A 12,830-nucleotide genomic window follows, 5' to 3' on the forward strand; every position below is an offset into this window, starting at 1 on the left:
ACAGTTGCAAAAATAAGGGGTTTTCACTTTGAAGTGTAGTATTATGTCAATAATTTTCCAAGAGAGTGTCATTTCCCCTCTCCAAAAGGTAATTAGCTACTTGCAGGCTTTATGGGCGCAGGCTCTGCTGGACAGTAAACTCCTGGGAGTTTGCTTATTCATATGGTATTCTGCACTCCTTATCACAGCTCAGCAGCAAATTAAAACAAACGAGAGAAGCCAAATACTGTATCAAGATCTGGAGCCCAGCAGGAAAGAATGTTTATATTTAACAAATCACATTTTTAAAAGTTATCCGATCCGCCCCCCTCCCCCCATGGGAGGATCCTTTCCAAATGCATACTTTATTTTCTGCAACAAATGTGGTTTACTTATTCCTACAGTCAGTCCAGGGTTACTCATTTCATCCTAACTTATTCTATGTCTATAGATTTCAGCCAATATATTCTGCACAATTCCAATGAGTTGTATCCAACCAAGTTACTCTCAGAGTAGTAGTAATAATAATAATAATAGGAGTAATAATAAAATTAATAATAATAATAATAATAATAATAATAATTTTATTTATTATTTATATGCCACCCATCTGACTGGGTGGTTACCCCAGCCACTCTGGGCAGCTTCCAACAAATTAAAATACAGTAAGACATCAAACAGTAAAAACTTCCCTATACAGTGGACACATTGAAATTAATGTAGCTAAATTAGTCATGTTCATTATTCAGATGAAGGGCAGTATACAAATGTAATAAATAATAATTTTCAATGAGCCTACTCTGAGTAGGACCAACATGGAATACAGCCCAATAATTTTTAACAAGTAGATCATGTGGGTTATATTTGCAATTCCCAAAATACCCTCACCCCCCAAAGAATTTGTTATTTTCTTTTCTGCATTATAGAAGATATCCCCTGACTTTAGCTAACAAGAGCAGCCCAGACAAATCTCAACACAAGAGGAAGGAGTGCAAACATATCTGACAGTTACCTGGATAACTGAACTACCTGGGGGGAAGACTTGTCAAAAGGACATTCTGTATATTCTCCTTGTTTGCATTTGAAAAGACTCAAAAACTGGATCTGGAAGGAGACCACATCAAGTCGGAAGCCAAGCTCTTCACAACTACCGTATAACAACCTATCGGCTTGGGCCTGCTTAAAACATTATGGGCAATTACATTGAATGTGATGGTATACACCAGGCACATTCAACTCCCAAGAGACTGCGATCTACTCCCAGTATTAAAAAAACTGGCAGTGATCTACTCATTGTCACTGAAGGGAGGAGGAGCGTGGGGAGGGGTTTTTTGGGGGGGAGGCCAGATGTTGAACTTTGGTTGGAGGTTGGATGGCGGCTAACAGATTGAGGTTGAATCCTGACAAGACAGAAGTACTGTTTGTGGGGGACAGGAGGCGGGCAGGTGTGGAGGACTCCCTGGTCCTGAATGGGGTAACTCTGCCCCTGAAGGACCAGGTGCACAGCCTAGGAGTCATTTTGGACTCACAGCTGTCCATGGAGGCACAGGTTAATTCTGTGTCCAGGGCTCTGTTTATCAGCTCCATATGGTACGCAGGCTGAGACCCTACCTGCCCACTGACTGTCTCTCCAGAGTGGTGCATGCTCTAGTTATCTCTCGCTTGGACTACTGCAATGCGCTCTACGTGGGGCTACCTTTAAAGGTGACCCGGAAACTACAATTAATCCAGAATGCGGCAGCTAGACTGGTGACTGAGAGCAGCCGCCAAGACCACATAACACCAGTCTTGAAAGACCTGCATTGGCTCCCAGTACGTTTCCAAGCACAATTCAAAGTGTTGGTGCTGACCTTTAAAGCCCTAAACGGCCTTGGTCCAGTATACCTGAAGGAGCGTCTCCACCCCCATCGCTCTGCCCGGACACTGAGGTCCAGTGCCGAGGGCCTTCTGGTGGTTCCCTCAAGAAGCCAAGTTACAGGGAACCAGGCAGAGGGCCTTCTCAGTAGTGGCACCCGCCCTGTGGAACGCCCTCCCACAAGATGTCAAAAAGAAAAATAACTACTAGACTTTTAGAGGACATCTGAAGGCAGCCCTGTTTAGGGAAGCTTTTAATCTTTAAGAAATTAGTGTATTTTAATATTTCTGTTGGAAGCAGCCCAGAGTGGCTGGGGAAACCCAGCCAGATGGGCGGGGTATAAATAATATATTATTATTAATATTTTCGGGAAAACAGCGCACAATTAATGTGACAGGGGGGCAGAGCAGGGGGGGGCATGGGCAGAGACAATCACGTGGTCTAATTGCGATCTCCAGGGGATCTACCTGTCAATCACGGTCGACCGGTTGGACATTGCTGGTATACACACTTAACCCATACTATGTCAATTGGTCTGGTCACCCTGCAGATTCCCATTGCATGGAGTTGGCTTTCATGGAAGAGAGGGCTATCAAGGGCTACTAGCCATGAGAACTACGCTCTGACTCCACAATCATAGGCAGTGATGCTCCTGAACCCCAGTTAATGGAAACCACAGGAGGGGAGAGATGCACTTGTGCTCAGGTCCTGCTTGCTGGTTTTCCACAAGCATCTAGTTGGCCACTGCAAGAACAGGATGCTGGATTGGATGGACCACTGGCCTGATTCTGCAGGCTCTTAGGTTCTGAGGGCTGCATGAACAGCTATGCCACAGACAACCTTTCTGAATTGCTCTTCGTTCCATATATAATGAATGGTAGAGTTTGCTAATTTTAGACTTTGGACTTCAGAGTCTTATGGGAACTGTGCTCTTTATATGGTTGTATTCAATACTCCACCTACTTAAATATATATTAAGTCCTACGTTTGCCTCAAAGTCCTGCCCTGATGGTGCCATTTTGAGTGCCTTATTTCAAAAGCTCCAAGCAAGTAACATTCTCTTATCTAAATAAATAAATAAAATTGTCCAGTAGCACCTTAGAGACCAACTAAGTATGTTCTGGGTATAAGCTTTTGTGTGCATGCTTATACCCAGAACATACTTAGTTGGTCTCTAAGGTGCTAATAGACAATTTTATTTATTTATTTCGACTGTGTCAGACCAACATGGCTACCTACCTGAATCTATTCTCTTATCAAATTATTCCACCCTCCAAAGTAGGTCATTAATTTATTTATAAATTTATTTATTTATTTATTTATTAATTTATTTATACCTACACCCATCCCTCACTCTTCAACTCCAAAGAGTTCCCAAGGCAGCAGGGGGTGTTATTTGGGAACAAAAACCACCACAAATCCCCCCAGTCTTTGCATTACTATTGTCTGTTGACACTTGGGGACAGGCCAATGGCTCCTTTTCATGGCCATGGACCGGGGTTTGATCCTGACAACTCCTATTGAAAGGGCCTCAACACCTGGACTGGGGAAGACAAGTGGGTGAGCATGTAATGATTTTTGTTTTTCATCCTTATTGATTTTCAGTGCTGGACTGCAAAGTCCAGGACCAGCACTCTTGTCTGGTTTCCTCATTACAGCGGTACCTTGGTTTACAACCATAATCCGTTCCGGAGGTCTGTTCGTAAACCAAAACAGTTGGTAACCCAAGGTGCACTTTCACCAATGGGGCCTCCAAAAAAATTTGTTCGTAATCCGCCCAAAATGGGTTGTAATCCAAAAAAAGTTCACAAACCGGAACACGCACTTCCGGGTTTGACGTGTTTGTAATCCAAAACGTATGCAAACCAGAATGTTCGCAAACCAAGGTGCTACTGTAGTTTTAATGCAAGACTCTCAAGAGGCAACACATGACAGTGTCCCTTCGTTGGGGGTATCACACTTTAGAAACCTGGGTTCCTTTTTCTTTTTTATAAACATTTTTATTAAATTTTCCACTTTAAATATCCTATCCAATTCCAAATTATACAAATTATGCCAATATCAATTAAACAATTAAACCAAATCTTCTGCCAAATTATACAATTTTAATCACTTCCCATGCTTCAGACTCAGAAGGCCTAATCAGCTTATAATATACTGCCTTTCTATTCAATATAGTCCAAATCGTTTCCCTTAAATTTGTTATAATCCTTCTGTCTTCTTTTCAAGGCCCTGAGTTGTTCCGGCAAGCAAGTTTAATCAAACAATATATATTTCTGTGTGGATTTTGTGCCTATAATTCCCTTCTGTAGAATAGCATTGTCTCTATGCACCCTGGTATCTTGCCAAGTCAGTCCAGGAATCCAACAGTCCTTTTCACAGCCGGCAGCCGCCATCTTCGCACAATCTCAATAAATCAAACTAAGCCTCTGTTCAATAATTTCTCAAAGCCACTACTCAATACAGCCTTTTCAGGGGAGATTTTGCCAGATCAAAGCTAAAAAACACACATCTTATGTCTTAATTATAGCTCACTCCCCCTTTGACTCTTATCGTAGCCCAGCTTTGTCTCCAATATGGTGGAACCTATTTATAACTGCGTCATGTCCAAGAAATTTCTTGACAAAGTTCCAGCTGCTAATGAGAATGCTTCTCTCTGATATCCATGAGTTAGGGAATCTTCAGTCACCTTCCAGGCAAGTCCAAAATTAAAAGCTTTAATTGTTGATATTTTCATTTCACACAGTTTATATATTTAAGAAATCATATTATCTCAATAAATTTCCAGCTTTCCAATCTTGCTTGCTTTATAAATGTTATAAACGGTTATAGACGATTCTTCTGGGGTGGATTTTGTTAAGTAGATAATAAAACACAATTATAAAGTTCTTGCCTCCCCCCTTCCACTCCGTCACATACCATTTCTAGCTCTGCGGTGATCATTCCTAATCTTTTATTTCCTCAGAGGCCAAACTTAGCAGAATAAATCTTCCTTCCTCATCTGAAGCATGTCCAAAGCTTATATCCAGTTTTTATTCTTAAGCTATGGAGCTTGGTTCACTCATAAAAGCGGGCATCCAGGAGTGCCAGACCGTCGCGGGGGCTTCCATCCAGAGCCCCCAGCCCCTTCTTCTTCCAAAGTCGAAGCTGGTTAATGGGCATCTGTGGATGAGACTATGTCTTCCCATACCCCCCGGGAAGATTAGGGAGGCTGATTACTCCCATTCTCAGCCTCTGATTACCCCATGATGGCCAGTGTGATGTTTCTACGGCGCCCCAAGGTGAAATCTAGAAGCCTGGGTTCTTAGGGTGAAGTTGCAATATCAAAGACCACTTGGTTCTGGGTGTTTGGTACTGTCCCCCTGCCCCGTCCCCACAGGCAGGCATCACATTCATTCATAAAAATATTTATATACTCCTATATCACAAAAACACAGTGGTACCTTGGTTCTCAAATGCCTTGGTACTCAAACAACTTGGAACCCAAACACTGCAAACCCAGAAGTAAGTATTCCGGTTTCTGAACTTTTTTCGGAAGCCGAACATGCTCCGTTTTGAGTGTTACCCTTCTGATTTGAGTGGCACACTTCTGTTTTGAGTGTTACGCTGAGGTCTGTTTTTGCTATTTATTTTGCGGTTTTGTGGCTCTCTTTTTTTGTTTTTTTTTGACTGTGTGGAACCCAGTTCAGCTATTGATTGATTGTGTGACTGCAGTACATTGTTTATTGCTTTCATTTTATGGATCAATGGTCTCGTTAGATAGTAAAATTCATGTTAAATTGCTGTTTTAGGGGTTGTTTTTAAAAGTCTGGAACAGATAAATCCATTTTGCATTACTTTCTGTGGGAAAGTGCGCCTTGGTTCTGGAACGCTTTGGTTTTGGATCGGCCTTCCAGAACAGATAAGTTTGAGAACCAAGGTACCACTGAAAATCAAAGCAGTTTACAATACCAAAAATAAGATGAAGCCATAAATGAAAGCAGAGAAAGCTAAAAACAAAGATCAGTAACCCATTGTGGGAGGTTCGTAATTGCCTGCATAGGCCTGACAGAATAGAAAAGTTTTCCGCAGGCTTTTAAAAGTTGGCACAGAAGGCATCTCCTGGCAGAGTATCCCACATGGCATTACAGGCACAGTTCCTGCAAGTGGAGAGGTGCCTGTAATACAGCGTTTCTCAACCGCTGTTCCGCGGCACACTACTGTGCCGCGAAACGGTGGCTGGTGTGCCGTGACGTGCGGCTTGTTTCCCGGGCAACGGCAAACCCTCACCAGCCGGAAGCCTCAGCTCAAGGCTCGCGAGAGCGCAAACCTGGCTGACGAGAGAAAGCTCCACTTCCGCCACCCCCGCACGCCGTTGAGGGAAAGGGAGCCAGAGAAAGGACTACAGTTCCCAGGGGCTCCTTTCGGGCAACTGTTCTCGCCGCTTGCTCTCGCGAGATGGCCCGGCGCCACTCTGTTCCCCAACCCCACCTCTCACAAGTTCGCGCTCGCTTGCGGCGCGGTGGTTGAATGTGGGGCGGTGGCGGCGATGGCAGCGCACTCCGCTGCCTCGTCATCTCCTCCGACGGAGCTGTCCTTGTCGCCGTTCGTCCGGAAGCTCCGTAAGTGGTGGATCCTCCGAAGCCCCTCTCCCTTTCAGGCTAGCGGAGACGAGCGCGCTGGAGCCGCAGCTGCTGCTTCTAGGGGCGCCGGAATGAGCGGCAGAGGGGAACTTTCTTCCAGGTGTGCCTCGTGATTTTTTTCTTGTAACAAGTGTGCCTTGGCCCAAAAAAGGTTGAGAAACACTGCTGTAATACATAACTAAAAAGTAGCCACAGTGTGTCTCACTATAAAGAGCAACCATATTAAAAATACTAAGCACTTTTCCAGTCCTCCTGAGATACACACATTATCTCAATAATCCTTACAATTGGTCTTCCCCCCCCCGGGGGGGGTACTTAAGGGTTACGCTATACCGACACCTCTTTTTTGTTGTTAAAAAGTGTGACACTTACTGTAACAACTTCATGGTGAGCACTGACACCTATTTCTCTAGAAAAGAAAGGACTGCTTACAATGGCCATGGAACTACGGTAAGACTGGTATAATTGCCCCCATATTGTAGGTGGTGTGAAGACGAATTGAGACTTCCCTAAGAGCACTGCGTGAACTCATGGCAAAAGCAAGGTTTGAACCAAGGGTGCCATGATGCTCTGCTATACCAATTATTTCACCTTAAGTGAGTTAGGCAACATGTTTTAATGCAATATCTCCACTAATACTAAGTAAGGGGTGTTGACCAAACTCACAACAGCACACCACATTCAATGTCCCTCGTTTCATAGAGAAGCCCACATATTTAATTCAAAGCGGGTTCTTGGCCTACAATATTTTCCAATCAATTTCTTAGCTGACAGACTTGCTGCCTAAGTAGATCTCTGTTCTTCCAAGATGACAAGGGGGAGAAAGGTGTGGACTTTCTTGCTGCCTGGATACCTGGGGAGAAAGCCCAAGATAAGAGATCCTGCAGCAATCCAACCAGTTCAATTTCTAATGCACATTTTCTTGATGCACCGATGCAGACAGTTTTCTGAAGTCTTCCTGTGCTCTGATTATCCAATTTATTTTCCTTTTGGGAGAAGAATTAATTGGCAGTCGAAAACTGAAACTGTTGTGGGGGGATCATGGGTTGAATGCTTTACAAATGCACACCTGAGACCAAATGTCCTCAGCACTGCATTACTCTTAATGGATGTGCATTTGCTTCCACAACAAGCCACACACAAGCAGAACTGGATTGGGGTGTATATGGGCAAAGACTAACGTCCAGCCTAAGCGAGCAAAGCAATCACTTTCAGACCCTATTCTTGCCACAATGGTCCACGTCAGGGTTGGAGAACCTGTGACCCACCAGATATTGTGGGACTCCAACTCCCAACAGCTCCAGCCAGTCAGGGATGATGGGAATTGTAGTCCAGCAACATCTGGAGGGCCACATGCTTCCTATCCCCTGGTCTACAAACAAGTGCTTGGCCTGCCAATTCAACTTTGTTCTTCTCTTCTACACAGGCACAACTGCACATGTGCTTATGCATGAAAGGCAAGTCATCAAAACGGAAACCGTGGCACTCATTTGTCAATGAGCACTAGGTTGTGGTTATAATGTGCAACAATCTGTGCAACAGTGGAGGGTTTTTTCAGTGGTGGTGATGGGGAGAATAAGGACACAAAGGGAAGGACAGCCAAGAAACTCCATGGACCACATGCTCCATATATCTCTGAGGCTGTGGAGATAGAGGTGACACAGAAAATTCCATGGAAATAAAATATCAGGTTTTTCACATTCCTGGTCTAGGAAGTGACACACAGTGGGACTATGTGAGACCAAGCACTCTCTGCTAATGAAGCCCCAGGGTCAATAGAAGGATCCTTATGGGAGAAGGGCTACACTTAACAAACATTATAGGCAAATCGCACAGCTAGCAATTCACTTTATCCTCCTCCACATGCAGCTTGAAGTTGCTATTATGCATATGGGAACTGAAAGTTAGCATATTAGGAATCCATCAAGCTTATTCATGACAAGTCACAAAAACTTTATCAATGTGTTACTGCTAAGAGAAGCGGGGGAGCTCTCAAAGCACCATATTCCTGAGATCATCATAATGCTGGAAAGGGACTCCTTTCTGCAAAGGAAGAAAGGAGAACTGGCGATTGCATCATCCTGTGCCCTTTGGACAACCTTTGGGTTCTAATGTCATTGCTGGAAAAATAAGGGAAGTCAAATGGATTTAGCACAAAATATGCTCACAGGACAGAATGTGAAGCAAAACTTTAAAAACTGAGGAGCAGAGAGCAGGAAACAGTGATCCTAGCTTTCATTTCACACTGTTTCTGGAAACCATTAAGATGGTCCAGAAAAGGGAGAACTCTCAAGACAAACGATAATCATTCATTTGAGTTTCCAAATTGAGGCTAGATCAGACCAACCTGAGAGGATTTCCAATGTATCATTGGCATCTCTGCCAATTTTTTAAAAAGCAGTTGAGCAGGCACATACAGCAGTTCATAAAGATCACAGGGCAAGAAAGCATGGCCTCATTTTTGCAGAAACAAATGGCTTGCTGTGGCAAGATGGGAGAAAAAGAGAGTCCACACACAGGAGTCCAGAGTACTGAAATTTATAGTGCAAAAAGTACATTAAGCAAATAACTTAAATGGAAAGCCTGAACTATATATTATTAACATCTCTCCCCCCCCCCCGGCCACATACCTACTTCAGAAGCACTTTCACATTGGGTAATAGCCACAGAGAGGCAATTGTGCTGCTTGTGTCTGTCTACACTACACAACTTCAACTGGTTCGAAACAGGTGTAAGATACCATGATACTCTTAATGCACACTAGTAGGTGCAGTTTTGTGATGCTGCAAAGAATGCAAAATTGCCAATATTTTCACCAAATCTCTGTTCCCAGGCTTCCCGTTTAAGAGGAATGATGGCTATGAAAACATAAAAGCTATTTTACTTTGGTAGTATAGATGTGTGCTTTCTCTCCAGGGTAGTTACTGCTGGATATGTGGTCGGTTGAAGCCTTGAAGAGGGGCTGGAGCATGTGTGTGTTGGCAACATACAGGTACATCTCCCCCACTCTGCTAAAGGTTCTCTGCTTTCAATGCAAGCTTTATTTTAGCCTCACTTTCATTTATTTATTTATTTATAAAATGTGTTAGGTTCCTGTCTATTAAATAACCCCAGAAACATGCAATTTATAAGACAAAGAAACAGTTACTTAAGCAAACCAAGATGATAAAGGAAAAACAGCAGGAGCTGCCGCAGCAAACAAAGGACTCAGACATTCTAAAAGGCCTTCCTTAAGACAACTGTTTTGACTGGACTGCGTAATGAATAAGGCAACAACGAAGCCAAACAGATTGCCTGGAAACAGACCTACACTGACTTGATTTCCATGCAGGAGAAAAGAAGGGATAATAATGAGACAAACAAAATCCCTCTTTGGTTAAACACTTCGAAAGAGGCAGCACCATAACGAAGAACCTCTCGCTTTCAAACCTCACAATGCTAACCTCCGTAAATAAGAGGAAGCAGAGCAGGGCTGCAAAAGAATGGAGAGATGGATTTGGGGCAGGAGTAGGAAGCCTCTAGCCTTCCAGGCATTGCCAGAATACAATTCCCGCCATCCCCAACCATTTGCCAGGCTGGAGTCCAACAACATTTGGAAGACTACAGGTTCCCCACCCACAATTCAGGGTGTTCGTTGCCACTGGGGCCACATTTACCATAACCCAGTGCAAGTCATCTGAAGGCACCTAGGAGTCAACCCCTGGCCTCCATTTAGAAAAGGCTATTGGAAAGCTGCTGCCAGATGAGAGAATGTACTGGGTTAGGAGAACCAAGGATCTGACTCGCGACAAGGCAGCTCCATAGGTCCAAAGTCATTCTCGTTTTGCCCATTCTGGTTCCAGTAAAAATCTTTGTGCGTTTCCTCGTACACACAAGCCTCTGCCTCCCACACCTGCAGAGTGTCTTGAATTTTCTATCTCCAAACTAACGGTGATCTATGCATCGTAACCATGCATCCGGACAAAACTTAATAAATGTAGTGCTTTGTGCCCATGCTGGGAGTAGGAGAACCTTAAGACAGGGATAATAAAAGCAGCTGGACTTAACTTCTGCTCAAAAATTACCTTTTCTGGAATGGGTCCAATGGCATAGATGCACTTAAAAAAAAAGGAGTTCTCACAGGGAAGGAAGAACAGCAACACAGCGGTGAGGGGAAAGGGCTCTTGAGACTCATCTCCAGGCCAGGCACAGGAAGGTTTGTACAGTGCGGTACAGGAGCTTTTTGCACAAAAGTTAAAAACGAGAGGTGGAGGAAGTAGAGAGATAAACAGCAAAAGGTTTCAGCACCACTGGATGCCATGCACCACCTCACTGCCATACGATTGCCAGCAGGAAACCATGCAAACCACCAGCCATCTAGGTGAACGACTGGATTGTGCATCAAAAGGGCACAAGCCTAATACAGAACCGCACACAAGCTAAATTGCTACACAACATGGCGCACACATATTAATGCATCTTATCAGATTGCAGGCACTCATGCTTCCAAGTTTGGAACAAATCATTGCTTTGGTGCAGCTACATCCAGCCATGCACTTCCACTGCATGCTGTGTAGCAACTGTTACATACAGCTATTTGTGCCAATTCTGCTTCCCAGCACGTGGAACTCTGTCAGAGACACGTTAGCATAACGCAAGCGGTACTTTTGGCTGTTACGGACAGACTTGCTCACGGTGCTTCTAAGTCCTCAGTCACAAAACACAGTGCTGATAATCCACTGAAGTGATCAAAAACAGTAAGACCACTCCCCCCCCTGCCTTTTCTACTGCGTGCTTTTAAAATGTGCCTTCAACATTTCTCGAGCCTCAAGCCAGATCACCGAGTCCAACATTCCTCACTCAGCAATTGTTTAGAACTTGCTGATACAACAGCAGCAAATTAATTTCCACCAGAGGAAAAACTTGCTTGCTATTGTGCGGCAGCTTATTAGGAGAAAACAATCTGAAATAATTAACTTTTTCTCCTGCTTTTAGTGCTTGTCAATGATTAGCGGGCTGTTAAGTGATCAGCAGGGCTTCCCCCCTTCCAAGAGCTCTTTCCCCTCTGACTTGCTTTCCCTTTAAGGGTCTCCCCCACGCCCCCCCCCATAAAAAAACCCCACCGTGTGCCTACTTCTGCAAGCAACGTGCGTAGAAAATCCGTGCCAAGTATGAACAATTTGAACTTTTATTCGCTGATTTTCAAGGTCACTGCTGAAATGGGCAAGTTTGCACTTAACAGCATTCTCCCAAAACTACGCAGCACTACTGAATACGAGAGAGAGAGAGAGAGAGAGAGAGAGAGAGAGAGAGAGAGAGAGAGAGAGAGAGAGAGAGAGAGAGAGAGAGAGAGAGAAGGGTGGGGGAGGGAGGAAAGAAAGAAAGAAAGAAAGAAAGAGCAAACTACCAAAGTTCAGCCTACAGTGAACGCCAGCTTCAATGCTGAAGGCAAAGCAGCCTGTCGCTGGAGAGATCGAGCTGCCCCCCTGCAGCTGGACATTGCCTTTGGTCTGCACGGTTACATAAACAAAGATAAGAGGTGCCGAGGGTCCTCCTCGCTGCCTCCCGCCTTGCAGCCAATGAAGAGCGCCTGGCGGGAGAAAGGTCTTCGATGAAGGACACCCAACAGTCGGAAGCGAGAGGAACGCGGACGCCTCTCCACGGGGCTGTCGCCCTTACCTGGACGGCTTCCAGCTAGACAAGCACGCTCGTGGGCTGGGCGGCGGCAGCAGCAGCAACCTGAGGACTAGCATGCCGCCCCTGCAAGGCTCCCTCGACTCCCCTCGGCTCCATGTGCTCCGGGCTGCTCGGAAGACATTTGGCGTGCGCTCGCTGCTGCTGCGACAGGAGGAGGATTCAGCACCAGAGCCGAGCTCCTGCTGCTGCGCTGCTGCTGCTGCTCGATCTCCACACCAGCTGACTGGATAATTAAACTAAACACATGCCGCCAGAGCCACTCCAACCCAGCGACGCTCCTGGGATCCCTGGTGCCACCTGGCAGACTCTGGCCAAGCACAAGGGAGCGGCTCTCGGGAAACAAACGCGCAGAGGAGAGCGGCGGGCGAGGGCGCTGCCGTGCGTCCCGGCGGCGAGGTGCCCACGCGAAGGAGCCCCGCAAAGCAGATCCGCACCGGCTGCTCCCGTGCGCTTCCTCGGGATGCCGGAAGGGAACTGCGAGGCGGCTTCCTTGAAAGGACCGGACAGGCGACAAAACAGAGGAGTCAGTCACCCCCGCGTGGCAGAGGAGATCGCAGCCCAGGCGCATAGGCAGCCGCCACGCTTCTGCAGCGCCCGGCGGAGCGGTAAGCCACGTGCGGAAGGCAGTTGAGCCACAACACCGACTCAGATGCTGATGCTGTTTCAGTTGCTGCTTAACTGAAAGGGCTCGGTGACAA

At 45.5% G+C, this 12,830-nt stretch overlaps 1 protein-coding gene across 10 annotated transcripts in view; it reads right to left on the minus strand.

Annotated features, from left to right (window-relative positions):
- Positions 1-12,830, minus strand: part of NCOA1 (nuclear receptor coactivator 1) — a 268,356-nt gene that overhangs the window by 119,938 nt on the left and 135,588 nt on the right. The window contains exon 1 of one of the 10 annotated variants that reach the window (XM_060273184.1): positions 12,115-12,281. The exons of the other annotated variants lie outside the window; for them this stretch is intronic. The gene's annotated coding sequence lies outside the window, so the exon portion shown is untranslated. Of the gene's footprint in view, positions 1-12,114; positions 12,282-12,830 lie in introns of those variants that run through there. 10 annotated transcript variants of the gene reach the window in all.

This window comes from Zootoca vivipara, chromosome 3 (assembly GCF_963506605.1).
Source record: "Zootoca vivipara chromosome 3, rZooViv1.1, whole genome shotgun sequence".
Taxonomy (NCBI): Eukaryota; Metazoa; Chordata; class Lepidosauria; order Squamata; family Lacertidae; genus Zootoca; species Zootoca vivipara.